Genomic DNA, 14,357 nt, shown 5'->3' on the forward strand with positions numbered 1-14,357 from the left:
GTTCAGATTTTGTAAGTTCAGGTGTGTGGCTTCCTGTCCTTATCTAAATAGTGAAGTAGCAGCATTTTATATGGCATCAACCTGAGCTTCAGAAGAGCTCAGAGGAGCACCTCTGAAGTTCAGTGTGAGGTCAAGAACAATCTCCTCCAAACACAGGTGAAGGACTGAAGCTTTTCTACATCATACTTTACTGCTGAAGTGTTCTGAATACCCCCACAGCCCAGAGTGACATGGACAAGTTCCAGCCCTCCATCTAAGTCTGGAGAGGGAAGAAGAGGATTTTCCTAGCAACTGCTCTATAACTACCTTGGAAGTGCAGCAGAAGAGCTGGAAAACCTCTCTGTCCCTTCCCCTAGCTTAGCAGAAGTGCTGTGTAAAGCAGTGCTTCAATCTTTAACTGGAATATTAAATCAGGGTTTTTTTTAAGGTACTTGTTTGTTTCACTCTTAAGAATTAAGGAGAAAAATTAAAAATAACCTTTCCTTCTCATAGGAGGATCAAACTACTATAAATATTTTAGTATTCTCAAAAAAGAAATATATTGAGAAGCTCATAGTATCTCAATTAGCTTAAGCCATTGCATAGAAGCTTAAAAACCAGCTATTTCATCAAGTAAGAATCTTTGAGTAGAGCCCTCATATCCAGAATTATCCCAGCTTAAAAACTGATAATCAGATCTTTCAGACATTTCTATGGATTGACTACAAGAAATTTATATTTTGTAACATTTGTCCAGCTGCCTGTATTGCAATGTTAAAAAGTAGGGTTTACAATCCTGGCTTGAAACATTATATTCCCATTATCAGCTTTTCCTTGGCTGCTGAGAAACATTTTGTCAGGACAGTGTGGTGCAAACATGTCCGCTCCACACACCCATGGGTGAGAACACTTCTGTACAATTATGTGGCCTTCCACTGCAAATGAAACATTCGCCCCTGAACTTGGCTTTGTCAACATTCCCATGGCTGCATTCAGTCAAGTAACCATAGCAAAGTCTCAATATCTTACTAAGTGTTCAGACTTCTTTAAAAAGTTGAATTTCCATTTTAAAAAAACAATGGAAGTAAAAGCCCAAGAAAGCCCACTAAAACAAATTACAACTATTACCTAACATGTCTAGAAATCAAAGAAGTCTTTACAAATGCTATAATGAAGAAAACCCTAAAAAGAATATGTGTGTATCGAGTGTGAGAGGTATATTATAGAGTTGTTTAAAAGACACTAAGACAATTTTCATTTTACTACCTTTTGACAACACACAGAATCATAGAATAGTAGAGTTGGAAGGGGCCTATAAGGCCATCAAGTCCAACCCTCCACTCAATGCAGGAATCCAAATCAAAGCATTCCTGACAGATGGCTGTCCAGCTGCCTCTGGAATGCCTCCAGTGTCAGAGAGCCCACTACCTCTCTAGGTAATTGATTCCATTGTTGTATGGCTCTAATAGTTAGGAAGTTTTTCCTCATGTCCAGTCAAAATCTGGCTTCCTGCAACTTGAGCCCATTATTCCATGTCCTGCACTCTGGGACAATCGAGAAGAGATCTCTGCCCTCCTCTGTGTGACAACCTTTCATGTACTTGAAGAGTGCTATCATATCTCCCCCTCAGTCTTCTCTTCTCCTGGCTAAACATGCACAGTTCTTTCAGTTTCTCCTCATAGGGCTTTATTTCCAGTCCCCTGATCATCCTTGCTGCCCTCCTCTGAACCTGTTCCAGTTTGTCGGCATCCTTCTTGAAGTGCGGAGACCAGAACTGGACGCAGTATTCAAGATGAGGCCTAACCAATGCTGAATAGAGTGGGAACTAGTACTTCATGCAATTTGGAAACTATACGTCTGTTAATGCAGCCTAATATAGCATTGGCCGTTTTTGCAGCCACATCGCACTGTTGCCTCATATTCAGCTTGTGATCAATCACAATTCCAAGATCCTTCTCACATGTCGTATTGCTGAGCCAGGTATCCCCCATCTTATAACTGTGCATTTGGTTTCTTTTTCCTAAGTGTACAACTTTGTATTTATTCCTGTTGAATTTCATTCTGTTGTTTTCAGCCCAATGCTCCAGCCTATCAAGGTCCCTTTGAATTTTGTTTCTGTCTTCCATGGTATTCTGCTTCATGTTTCCCAGGAGGGTTGCGGACCCTTTTTTGGGAGAAGACTGAGCCAAAGTAGGAATTGAGCACTTCTGCCTTTTCTTTGTCATCTGTTATCATTTTGCCATCCTCATTGAGTAGCTGTGCCACCATTTCTTTTCTCTGTCTTTTACTATGGACATACCTGAAGAAAGCTTTTTTGTTGCTTTTAGCATCCCTCACTAGCCTCAGCTCATTCTCAGCTTTAGCCTTCCTGACAACATCCCTGCAATTCCGTGATACCTGCCTGTACTCTTCCTTTGTGGCCTGGCCTTCTTTCCACTTCCTGTATGTGTCCTTTTTTGTTTTCAGGTCATCTCTAAGCTTTTTGTGAAGCCACATTGGCTTCTTCTGCTGTTTCCCCCCTTTTTTCCTACATGGAATTGCTTGCCATTGCACTTTTAGAATGTCCTTTTTTAGAAACTCCCACCCATCTTCGACTCCTTTTCTCCTTAGGGTGGCTTGCCATGGAACCGTACTTACAATTGTTCTGAGTTTATTAAAATCAGCTTTCCTGAAGTCCAGGGTGCGTGCATGGCTACTCTCAGCTTTTGCTTCTGTTAAAATCAAGAATTCAAGTATGGTGTGGAGTTCCTGTAACTGCCACTTCATCCACCAAATCATCTCTATTGGTTAGAATCAAGTCAAGGATAGTTGATCCTCTGGTTGCTTCCTCCACTTTCTGTAGGAGAAAGTTATCTCCAACACAAGTCAGAAATTTCTTGAAGGGGCCGTGTTTGGCAGAATTTGTCTCCCAACAGATATAGCAATAATTGAAATCCCCCATTACTACTACATCATCATCCTCGAAACATTGGCAATTTGCTTTTCAAAAGTTACATTCTTGTTTTCTCCTTGATTGGGTGGTCGGTAATAGACTCCAAGCACCACATTCCTTTTATTACTTGCCCCATTAATTTTAATCCAGATACTCTCGGTGTAGCTACCAAGCTCATCTTCCTGTATTTCTGTGCAGGGATATATATTTTTAACATATAGCACAACTCCACCTCCCTTTTTATTCATTCTGTTCTTTTTGAACAAGTTATATCCTTCAATTGCTGTATTCCAGTCATGGGAGTCATCCCACCAAGTTTCAGTTATACCAATCAAGTCGTAATTGCCCTCCTGTATTAAGAGTTCAAGTTCGTCCTGCTTGTTTTCCATGCTCTGTGCATTAGTATACAGACATCGAAGACCATGTGATTTATAGCTTGGCTTCCTGAGTACATTTTTCTGAGGACTGTTACTGGGCCCTATTACAGTCGATCTCTCTGGTCCTGTTACTGTGCACAAGCCTTCATCAGTCGTTACCACCAAGTTTATGTCTCCCTCCCCCTTAGGATTCAGTTTAAAGCCCTCCTGATAAACTTCTCCATGCTGTGGCCAAACACATTCTCCTCAGTCCTTGTGAGATGCAACCCATCACGCCAGCAGTCCATCTTCCAGGAACCATAGCCCGTGGTCCCAGAATCCAAATCTCACATCTGCACCACCTTTGTAGCCATTCACTCACACAGAGTATTTTTCTTTCCCTTTCTACTCCTCTTCTAAGTACTGGAAGGATGGATGAAAAAACTATCTGGGCCCCAAAGTCCTTGAGTTTCCTTCCCAGAGCTTCAAAGTCTGGTGTGATTTTTTCATAGCTCCGTTTGGCAGTATCATTTGTTCCCACATGGATGAGGAAAAAGGGATACCTGTCGGTGGGCTTGATGAGTGATGGCAACCCTTCCGTCACATTTCTAATCCATCCTCCTGGTAGACAGCATACCTGGTGAGTCCACGAATCTTCTCGGCAGACTTGGGTTTTGATCCCACGCAGTAGGGAGTCTCCCACTACTAGTACTCTTCTCTTCTTGTTGTGTGGCAAGGTTTCATTGGCCCTGCTTGATTGAGCTTCAGCCTCTTGTTCGTTGTCGCACAGGGTCTCCTGTAATTCTTCCACCACAGGCTGTCCTCCAGTCTCATCCTCGAGTGGTTGAAAGCGGTTTCATAGCTCCACTGGTGAAAGGTGTATTCTAGCTCTTCTGCTCCTGTCACCATTTTCCACGGAGTTTCGTCCACTTCATTGTTCTTCTCCAAAGCAGTCTCCTCTTCTGCTACCACATGCTGTTGCTCTTCCACCACAACTTCTCTTTGCTGCTGTTGTTCCAGCGTTCTGTCTAAGAACTCTTCATCTTCTCTTATAGTCCTCAGTGTGGCCACCCGCCATTCCAGGCCTCTCACTTTTTCTTCCAACAGTGCCACGAGCTTGCACTTGTTCTCAGGCAAGAAAACAAACATGGCACACACCTTGCAGGCCACAACCACTGGAGTATCCTTCCCATTCATACTCTCTTCTACCTTTTCTGACTACTTGTTTTCGTGTGGCCTGTGCTTTGTCCTGTCCTACTTCAGAGTAAACTTGAGAGTCCCACTGGTATGCGGTGTGCTGTACAAGGAGAATTAGTAATTTGTTTGGGTTTTTTTCAGGGACCTCCCCTGTCAAACTCCTTTGTCAAACTTCTGTTAGCTCTCCCTGTTCACTCGCTCTCTGAAAGCTGGCTTGCTTATATGTCCTCACCTGTAGACCAACTGAGACAGCTCCCGCTGTTCTGTTAGGAGTCAGGAAGCAGAATGAGAGTCCCAGCACACATAGGTGCTGCTTGTTGCCCTCAGTTCTCAGGCCATGCCCTTCAGCCAATAGCTGTCAGGCCACACCCCTTCCAATCAAGCTGCTATGGAGCCCTTCAGAGCACACAGCTTACAGCACACGGCTTGAGAGCCCTCTTGGCCTTTTTCCTTTCCTCGCTAGAGCTCCTTTGTCAAACTCCTGTTTGCTCTCCCTGTTTGCTTGCTCTTTGAAAGCTGGCTTGCTTATATGTCCTCACCTGTAGACCAACTGAGACAGCTCCCTCTGCTCTGCTCTGTTAGGAGTCAACTAGAGTTGACAACATATACCAAAGCAAGAAGCATCAGACATGTAGGATTTGTAACCACTTGATAAATTTGCCTTTGCAATCTCTTATTAATGAATTTATGGAAATGATCCTCTTCTGAAAGTGTGTTTGCTGCAGATGCCACTGTGGGTAAATAATGTCCACACATTTTAAAGTCAAGCTTCATAAACAATTTTTTATACAAAATAGTTTCTCTCTATTGTAGATGTTTGATGCAGCCAAGAAATCAAACCTGATCTGACCTTAAATAATTTGTACTGCAGTCTACATCTATATATTTTAAATAATATGAATGTATTACAGTAGCTATTTAGGAGATACAACACGAAGAAGTGAATGAACCCCAAAATTATTTTACTGTTATGTTTTGTTTTCTTAAATGATAAAATATACATCAAACTCATCTGAATATCAACTTGGCCTTATAGTAAAATATATGTGTACCTTAAACATCACTGACAGTTTTTAACTGAGCATTTATATGCAACAGATTCAAACCAAATCATGGTTTTGGCATACTTCAGCTAATGTAGCTAAGCATGCCCTTCAAACTATGTATTGTTTTTTAACCTAATGCTAAGAACAATAAAAACCGATGAATATACTGCAGGAAATGCAGCAAAGAACATAAGATAAGTCTTCAATCTCTCTTACTTTCAAAAATAAAATGATCTGTTGACCTGAGCTGTACAAGCACAGCAAGTTCTGATTTTCTAAGACAGCATTATTTTCATAGGAATAAATATTTAAAGTGAGGGCACCTAATCACTATCTTTACACAACTAATACATTAAATGAGAAATGATAATAGCAAGCCAGAAGCCAAACTGTAGCATGTTCTTTGTGAGAGATATTATTATCTTCCTTATCTGCCATGCCACTCATCTTCAGCTTGTTGGTCAAGACCCACTACTGAGACACAGCATGACCTAAGTTGAGTCATAACAACAGCACTACCATCATACAAATATATGGTTAAAAAATTAAGAAGTAGGTCCACAAATGTAAGTTTAAATTAAAGCTGGGTCCTGGGTCTGAAATGACTGAAGACATGTACGCAAGACATATTTTTGTGAGGGTTTGTTGTTTAATTCTACTATCTCCATCCTCTCTCATTATTTCCTACATCTATCTCAATCCCCCACACATACAATCCTCACTTATCAAGACTCCAAAACTTGTTTCATTTATTTATCACTTCAGCCAACTCAAGCTGCCCTTGCTATTACCCAGTTTTCTCTCATTACTATTTACTTGTCCTCTCCTCAATTGCCTGTCTCCCTGCCATTTTCGAGATTGACTCTTAAACTCCAAAAGTTCATCATAACTTGCCCTGGCAACATCTGTTTTTATCCCCCATTACGTATGAGAAGGTGTTTCTCATATAAAACCTTTCTGGTCCATCACACATTCGTGTGTTCTGTGCAGCTTGTTAACAGCTACACTGCTTCAGACTTCCTCAGTCTGGAAGTTGAGCCTTCCTCAACATTCCTCCAGAAGTTTTGAACTATTACTCCCATCATCTCTGACCACTGACCATGCTGATTGGGGCTGACGGAAGCTGGAGTCCAAAACATCTGGAGGACACCAGTTTGGGGGAAATTTCTCTATTTTCTCCACATTGCCTTTATCAAACCCTCTCCTCTTTTTGACACATTTGCTTTGTCCACCATACTCAAGCCTAATAAGCAACTGATTTCTTACAAAAAGTGTGTAATTGAGAAGACTTAACCAGGCAGCCCAGCTGCAGCACCACCAAAGCCATACCATGATGGCAGCATGCTAAGCACTATACTGGGACCTACTGTCACAAGTGGGTGGGCAGCAACAACAGACAAAGCTAAACTATGTGCCACACTGCATGTTACACGAGATATCTCTCCTTGGATCTTCTGACATTTGTTTTTTAATTGCAGTTGAGGGGTGAAATAAAACACAGAGACGTCAGCTTGGGTTGAACAAGGGTCACTTTATTTAAATTATAGTAAACAAAAACCCAATTTAAAGTGACCTGCAGAGGGAAACCTAGGTGCGGGAACTGTCTATAAGCAAGTAGCTTGCCATACAGCTCTCGGGCGACCAGCCCCTGCTGGGGCAAGGGCAAGGGCAAGCCCATCTGCTTACCCTTTACCCCAGCCACACCCTGCAGGTGAGTAGGGGGGCCTTCCCACATCATCCCCACCCAGGGCCGTATAACGCCTGGGTAGATGAGGATAAGTTGGCCCCAGAAGCAGCCCATATCCTGCCCTTGAGCCATAAAGCCCTGAGAGACAGGCCTCTGGAACCGCCAATCACCTCCAAAGGTGCCTAAGGGGGCCACCTAGCTGTCCTTACCTATTTCCCTTTCTGCACCTTCCCGCCACAAAAGGGGGACAAATCTCTATTTAGTCCCCCTTTACCCCACTGCCGAGAAACACCTCTCGCAGACACCCCTGCAGGTCGCCCAAAATAAGTCGTTACCTGCATGAGACAGGTGAACGCCATCGGCCCTGTACAGTTCACCCTTCCAGTGCTGAATGCGGGGATGCGGAATGGCCAACCCCCCCTGCCCAAGAAGAGCCCACCAAATTTGCCGGTTGACCTTCTTCCATGCGTGATCAATTCCAGCTGGATCCCATATGCCACGCCATGTCTGACCACATCATATGCACCAAAGGCCAACGCTGCCTTATCACTTGCATGTCCTTACATGCCTGTACGCTGAGGGCCTTGCCCTGCTTCACGCCGCGGTCATTACCACCAAGGTGGATGACCATTGCCTGCGGAAATATCCGCACCACACCTTGCTGGAACAGAGCAGGTAGGAGCCACTCCCCATGCATTCCTTGCCGGTCAAGCCACTGCACAACAGCCCCTCTACTGAGGCCCAACTGCGAGCCCATGCTCGAATTCACTGCCCTCCAGGGTGCCCGGAAGACCATGCTGTGGCCGCATATTAGGATGTGCATCTGCTCTATCCCTGTCCAGCAACCTGTCAAAACAATGAAGATTGTGAGGCCGCTACATTCCCTTGCCCTCTAAAAGTGGGAAATATAGCCCTTATACGCATCAGAGGACCAAAGTCCCACGTCCTGTACCAGTGCCTGGGGGAAACTAAAACCTGCTGCCATAAAAGCAGCTCCAATTCGAGATGAATAGGTTCCAACTGTAAGGTGTCGTATCCCAGCCCCTACAATGCTCGTTTGTGAGGCAGCCGCATCCCCCTGCCCTCTAAAAGGGGGGAATATAGCCATTATATGCATCAGAGGACCAAAGTCCCACGTCCTGTACCAGTGCCTGGGGGAAACTAAAACCTGCTGCCATAAAAGCAGCTCCCATTTTAATTGAATAGGTTCCAGACTGGAAGGGGTCATACCCCAGCCCCTGCAATGCTTGTTTTGTTAACGCCAAAACTGGTATTGTTGATCCAGATAGGCATATATGGCCTATAGCTAGGGGGTCCAGATTAGCATGGGTGAATAAATATCCTTTGGCAGAGGTTTGGCGCTGAGGCCAGGTCAACCGTACGTGCCTTCCCTTACACCTCTGGTCCGTTCTAGACCTTCCACATTGAGCAAGCATAACCCCCCTTCCCTGGAAACATCAAAACTGGAGGGCATGCCGAGAGAGGTCTCACGTAGAGCCAGCCACCACCTCTTCTCTCCTGAAAGCCTCAAAAACAGTGTATGAGCCACTGCCTGGAATAGCTTGGGTCTTAACTAAAGGAACAGACCATTTCCCATTGGTCCACTACACCCATAAAATGTCCAGCGAGAAGAGTCGATGGGGATAGGGAAAAAACCGCCAGCCTGGCTAAGAAAGAAGCTTACCTCGAAGTGCTCACACTGCCATGCCCCTTTTTCTGCTGTGCCGTCTACCAGGAATATCAGCAGGTGACTCACCGGAAAGGCCACTCTGGCATATAGCCCTTGCCGGCCCAGAATTCCTGAATACCTGTTTTCTGGAAGCTGGCGAGCATGCTGGGGGCAATGTAACCCATTGAATCCAAGGGAATGCCAGTGCACAGCTCACGGGATTAGCCCCCCTTCACACTGCCCCTGCTGCCCTATTCTGCATTCTGATAGCTGGTGATCACGCTAGGGCAATAGTTAGGCTTATGGCCTTCTCTGACGCCCTGCATAAACTTCTCCCAGAACAATGGAACAGGCAAGGGCCATGAATCCTAGTGTTCCTAATTATAAGAGAGTTATGAGACCCGACCCCAGGCCATAAGCCCTTCTGTCCAAAAGTCGCCTTCCAACCCCGGAAAAGAGTTAATGAAAGGTAACATTCATAGTTAAAACCCCTTCCCGAATCCAGGCTTGCAACCGCAGGAAAGAGAACCACACGGCCAGGTCGGTGCATAAGGCAGCCATAACCCTGAATTCGTAGTATGGGTGTTCAAGCCCCATCATAGCATAATAACCCCCTTAAAAGACCCCTAACATCAAGAGGGCCGAAAGGAAACACTTCATGGTCCCAATCCAGGATCTCATCTGGGATGGTTCAAGCTTGCCCCTGTGCAGCTTTCAGCCCTGGGCAAGAGTCAATATTGTTACAGAAATTTGAACACAGGGGCAGGATCCTTCATACTATAAGCTGAAACCTCAGGTGCTAACATGCCTCCCAAAAGCTGCCATACCTATGAACAGCGACTCAGACAGATAGTGCCCCACTGCTTAGGAGCCCACTTGTCTCCTGAATGCCCCCTCACGGCAGGCTCTGAAGCACTCCATGTGAGAATTATAGCATTCCGTAGGTAATGTTCTGCCACTTCAAATGCATAAGGCATATGCGCGCACTATGATGATGAAGTGCAGCTCACTGATCCTAGACTAACTAGTGTGAACCCCTCACTGCCTGCCCCTTTAAATAAGAGTGGCGTGAATCAGGTGTAATTTGCCCACTACATCTTAGGGCCCTACACTGCCTGGGGCATCCAGGAAGGGGCCAAGAAACCTGACCAAGTGTACTTCTGTACATTCTGACCACAGCCGTTATTGCCATGACTAAACAGGGTGAAGATTGTAGGCCATGAGGGCCAGCCATGAGTTGGAGGCCATAAAGGCCAGCCGGGAGTTGGGGTATGAGATTGGGAAACAAAAGGCAAACACTATAACATAACAAACGTCCCCTTAAACCAGGTAGCCTGCAAACAAAGTTCGTAGTACCCGGAGTCTAACTGGGGAAGGGACACCTGTCCCTAAGCAGCCGGTGGCTCCTTCTTACCCTTTTGAAGGCCTCTTGCCTCCTATCTCCATTGCACATATCCGTCTGCAAAAAGGAAGGAAATCATTTATGAGTAAGTACACTTTACCAACTATTAGTTCATTGCAGCTCACCCAGTTCTGCTAAATCGAAGAGACTAAGGATAGCCCTGTATCCCAGCATTGGTCCCCACTGCCGCAGCTTTCTCTTAGCCGGTGTCAAACGCCAATCAAATATAAGTATCCATGTAAGGGTTGCATGTTATGCATGACATCAAGTAATTGTGGTGAGAAATCCCACAAAGAAAGGTTTTGTTATCGTGAAATCCTCAGGAAGGGGTGAAGAGTCTGCCTGGATCTTAAAATGCAGCCTCCGCATCAAAGAGCATCTAAGATTCTGTCAAGGTAACACGTTTCAGAAAGTCTAAGATCCTGGAAATGATAAGAATCTGATAAGTATTCTGTCTTTTCCTCTGTATTCCTGTCTACTGCTCCAGCCATACTATCGTCTGTTAGACCTTCAAATCCCTGCAGAAATTTGCATGTCCTTCCTTAAATATAATTAATGCCATAAGCTTTGTTGATATGAGCCCAAGTTCTTGGGACCAAATTCAAATAAATGCCAGTTCTGCCACAGAGTTAACAAGGAATGTGTAACTGACACTTGAAAAGGATCACTGTCATTTAAGCTACCATGTAATAAAATTAATAGCACAAAGTACCTTGAATCTAATATAAGCCTGACCAAATAGAACTCACATCCAAAGGCTTGTGCCGCCTTCTCTCTCGTAATTTATTCAGAGCCTACAGCTGTCAGTGGGGATTAGAACCCCGGTCTCCCAGGTCGCAGTCCGAACACCCCAACCACTACACCAAAACCTATTCCAGGCGTATGGGGGTGGTGGTTCAAAATTGCCCAAAGGCCCGCATTTTATGAGGGGACCTTTGACCCCCCCTTTTCCTGTCTTGGTGGCATTACTGCTTTAAATCCACCCTTGACTTATAATTATAACATTATTATTAATTTTATACCCAATAACTGTATGCGACTCCCTCATTACCAGTCCTTGGCTCCCAATTATAACTATGAATACCATTATGATAGTATTATTAATAATAATAGTAATAACATAAGCCATCGACTGTCCTGACCATAGAATAATGGATACAATTACAATCATTAGTCATAAGTATTATAAACAGTGCATATAAAGTAGAATTTCTCTAATTAAAACCCCCCCAGCTCCTGTTATCCAATCCTTAGTTCAAAACCACATGTACATTATTATTATTTATTATTATTATTAGCCGCAGAAAAGACAAGCACAATTTAATATTATAAACTACCAACTGTAATAAGTCACTGTCTGCAAAGTATGATTAATATTGCAGCTTTCGCTTAAAATTATTTTGATTACTTATACTACTGTAGGTGTGTGTAATATTGCTTAACCAACTGGCTAAATTATAGTTATAATATAATTACCTATGTGAGGAACAATACTAAGTTAATTACTGTAAAAGTATGAGCCACTGCCCCTGAAGGTGTGATCTTGCTTAAACTACCTGCTACAAGCAGCCGTGAAGCCAGAAGCCTCAAACCAGCCGTTGGGGGGATTGTTATGATCTTGCTTAAACTGGCTGCTAAAAGCAGCCATGAAACAGAAACCTCAAGCCAGTAGGGGTGAGTGAGTTCCATCCCTGTCAAGCCTTGTAGGCCTCTTTCACGAGGCCCGCTCCAGCCGCAGCCGCTCCTTCTCCAGCACCCCCAAGCCGGAACCGGCTCCACCACCCCCCATGGGGAAGCAAAGCAGCTGAAATCGGCCCCTAATGAGGCCCGTGTGCCGCAGAAACCAAGCGCCTAAAATGGCGCCGACCGTGCGGCCTTAACAGAACAGCCACTGCCGTTTCACCGCGCTGCGTTCCACTCTGTCCCTCGTTGTCCACGTCGAGCAGCAGAAGAGGAAGGTAGGAGGGGCGGCTGGACTTAAATAGTCCTATAGTCCCCGCCCCTTACGCTGTGCGTCACGCTGCCGTCACGGGCGCGACACACGACGTTGCCCCATTAACAGATGGGGCAGCGTCTTCACCCCCACCTGCAATCATGCCCCGCTCGTCAGCTGCGCAGCGAGCAGAGCTTCATATGAAATACCAGCACATGGGCTACTAATTTGATTGGAGCAGTGATGCTGATAAGGGAGACATTTAGCCTTCCCATGTGCCATTTTCTCAGTCAAACTCCTTTCCCCAACTGATCTTTGCTCCATGAAGAAAGAATACCAGCATCTGTAATTTGTGACCATGAGATAAATTGCAGCCAGGAACTGGTGGCGGTAATGTGATGTTCAGAGAGTTGATCATGGATTTCCTGCATACCAGGTAAGCAGGCCCTAAATTAGGTCCAGCAAGCTAACAACATATGTGTGAGATCCCCTCATGGGTAGTTTTTTCAAAGTATTTTGCTCTCAAGTGGAAAAAGACAGGTCTAGAACCTAAGTAACAAAAGTGTTATCATGGATCTTTCCAAGTAATCAACCTCCAGGTCAGAAACTGCTGTACAAGACCCAATGTTACAGTACAATAGCTTCAATTTATTGAAACAGCAACTGACCTTGAGAAGGTGACAGATCTCTCAGTAACTGAAATTAAGTTTCATTGTTCATTTGCACAAAGTAGCATTCTTCTTGCAGTTCTTATTTCTATATGGAAGTAAAAAAGCATGCCTACTAGTTAGCCTTGAGAAAAGAGTGGGGATCAGAAAGGTAACTTAAGCACACAAAAATAACCAAAGTCAAGCTACATTGTAATCATGCCATGATTTTGCCCTCATTTGACTCTCCCTACAATCCTCTTCTGACTCTCACTTATTCTGTAATGGTGAATGTTATTTACATGGCCTTATGGCAGGAAAGTTAGAAACTAAATTTTGAATAATCACGTATTAAAAAACATAGAGTAACTACTTTTATACTTACCCACTTGTCAAATTTGGCACGTGAGGTAGATCCTGATAAGGATCTGGCCTGTGGCACCAAAAAGGTTCCCCACCCCTGGTTTATACATTTGCCTGGGAACACTACAGGACTAAGAGAGATCAAGCAGTGTGCCTGGCTAGTTATATTATTTTGAGTGCAAGGATGTCTTGTGGGAACAAGGGCCTCTAGAACTGAAATGCCAGCATGGGAAATTACCATGTGGAGTTGATATTAGGAAAAGTTTCTCATGTAAAGTTCAGACTTAAAAGCGATGTGGTCCAATCTGTATTAGTAACTTGTAGGACTGTTGCCAGAAGTGCATATGGATGCTCTTCCCCAATGTTTATAGGGGTCTTCTAATCAGAGAGAAATAGTTGCTTTTCATACAAGAGTGTCAATTTAAAGTTCTAAAATTAAAAAAAAACTCTTATAAACTCTTTTTGAATTATGACTCTTGTCAGTTAATACCATTTTATAGGCATACCAGACACATCATTTGCAGACAAGTGGTCCTGAAGTAGACATATCCCTTAAACACACACACACACACACACCCCTACCTCAGACACTAGCTTTTATGCTTCAACACAGGAGCTGCTATACTAACATGTATGCTTCAATGACTTAACTGTTAATCACTGACTCCTATTTTGGAACCTGAGGGAAGAAATTTCTGGCACACGGTATTTTCATATCTAAATATCATAATTCAAATCTCCCTGCCATGTTTTCTATGGAATAAAATACTAATTCAATAGCATCTGTGCAATTAGATTTTCTTAATGCATTTTATTATACTACCCTGTATCCAAATAATATTTAATGTGTGGTCATCACCGAACTCTATCCCAAGCCTAAAGGCATGGACAGAACATTCTGGGGAGGCAAAGAATCAGTCTTTCATTTGCCAAATTTTGGCTGGCCTTGGTAGAATGCCAAAATTTGCAGTAGCCAACTCTGCCCTTCTGAGGGAGAAGAAAGTCTTACTTCTAACATCACACTGAGTTAAACCCACACTCTAGGTTGACTGCAAACATTTTGAGCCATGGAGAAAGATACCTCACTGCTCTGCAAACTTGTTAGCTACTTAGTACAAGTTGGAGTCATTCCTCCACTTTTCAGAG

The 14,357-nt window shown here is 44.0% G+C and overlaps 1 protein-coding gene across 9 annotated transcripts in view; it reads right to left on the reverse strand.

The window, feature by feature from the left end:
- Positions 1–14,357, reverse strand: part of ADD3 (adducin 3) — a 243,710-nt gene that overhangs the window by 201,390 nt on the left and 27,963 nt on the right. For 2 of the 9 annotated variants that reach the window (XM_061636049.1, XM_061636046.1), the window contains exon 2: positions 12,870–12,957. The exons of the other annotated variants lie outside the window; for them this stretch is intronic. The gene's annotated coding sequence lies outside the window, so the exon portion shown is untranslated. The remainder of the gene's footprint in view (positions 1–12,869; positions 12,958–14,357) is intronic. 9 annotated transcript variants of the gene reach the window in all.

Source organism: Rhineura floridana, chromosome 7, assembly GCF_030035675.1.
Source record: "Rhineura floridana isolate rRhiFlo1 chromosome 7, rRhiFlo1.hap2, whole genome shotgun sequence".
Lineage (NCBI taxonomy): Eukaryota > Metazoa > Chordata > Lepidosauria > Squamata > Rhineuridae > Rhineura > Rhineura floridana.